This window comes from Fonsecaea pedrosoi (genome assembly GCF_000835455.1).
Source record: "Fonsecaea pedrosoi CBS 271.37 unplaced genomic scaffold supercont1.6, whole genome shotgun sequence".
In the NCBI taxonomy this organism is placed as follows: domain Eukaryota; kingdom Fungi; phylum Ascomycota; class Eurotiomycetes; order Chaetothyriales; family Herpotrichiellaceae; genus Fonsecaea; species Fonsecaea pedrosoi.
The window spans coordinates 1,395,215-1,396,645 of NW_013550610.1; positions in this window are offsets into that span (position 1 = coordinate 1,395,215).

A 1,431-nucleotide genomic window follows, 5' to 3' on the forward strand; every position below is an offset into this window, starting at 1 on the left:
CCCGAGGTTTGTGCAACCCATTGGGGCTGCGCAACAATCCGACAAGACGCCCGAGGTTTGTGCAACCCAAGGGCTTGTGCAACGCAGCTGTCGGACACCGTGCCTGTGTGGGTTGCCGAGATCGACGGATCCAAGAGAAAAGAAAAGAGCGTGGACTCCTAAGAGAGCCTATTGACGTTTGAACGACGAACGCCCCTATACAAAAAGACAAGTATGCCCAAGACAAGGCACTCCGGCTGTGTCGAACAACATCTGGTCGACTTACAAGGGTTCGAACATCCAACAGCCTGAAGGTCCCTGCGAGAATCCCCTGAAGCCTTCCTGATGGTCCCCGGGGGAATCCTCTGAAGCCTTCCTGAAGGTGCCTGCCGGAATCCCTTGAAGCCTTCCTGATGGTGCCGAGAAGGAAAAAAAAAAAAAAAAAAAAAAAAAAATTATTTCAAAAACAAAACCTCTCTTTTTCCCACGAGATACAGCGTATCACCGACGACAAGGGCAGACTCTTTGGGACGGTTTTCAAAGAAAACTTCTCTTTTTCCCACGAGGTACAGCGTATCACCGACGAGAAGGACAGACTCTTTAGGACAGTCTTCACAAAGAGTCTGTCCTTCTCGTCGGTGATACGCTGTATCTCGTGGGAAAAAGAGAGGTTTTCTTTTTGAAGGCTGCCCTAAAGAGTCTGCCCTTGTCGTCGGTGATACGCTGTATCTCGTGGGAAAAAGAGAGGTTTTTTTTTTGGTCGGACTCGACACAGCTGGAATCGGTAAAAGAAAACGAGCGTGATAGAAGCATGCTCGGGAGATATCGGTCGAGGTGCGATGGTCGCATGCACCGTTGGCCCCGGAGAAGAGGAAGAAGTGGATGATATGTTCGGGCAGACGACCACAACGCCCCTCAAAGAAGAACTCGTCGTCGACACGTGTGGACAATCTATCTCGACCTTGGATAGAGGACACTGAGACTAAGGACTCAAGCACCGACGAGGATTCGACAATGGACTCGACACGGTCCCAACAAGTGGTTTTTTGCTCGGAGAACTTATACAACGTTCCCGTGGCAAACAAAAAGAAGATTCGACAGAAGATCTTTTGTTGTCCTGGTTCTCGTGCTGTGGTGAGGATGGCTCCGCCGAATATGCAGATGCTACCCGCCACAAGCGGGAAAGATAATGGGGGCCCATACCCTGTGTCCTAGCGGCGGTGTCGAAACAAAAACAGCAGCCTCTCCCCAAGAAGAGCTCATTGCGGTCGACAACACTTGAGACACCCGAGACCACGGCAATCTATCGAGGACGAACTCGCCGTCGACAAGACAGTGAAAGGAACACAAGTATACCTTCCACGACACCAGAGGGAGAGCACTGTCCCCGGCAATACAGTGGAAGGAACACAAGTATCCCTTCCACGACACCAGAGGGAGAGCACTGTCCCC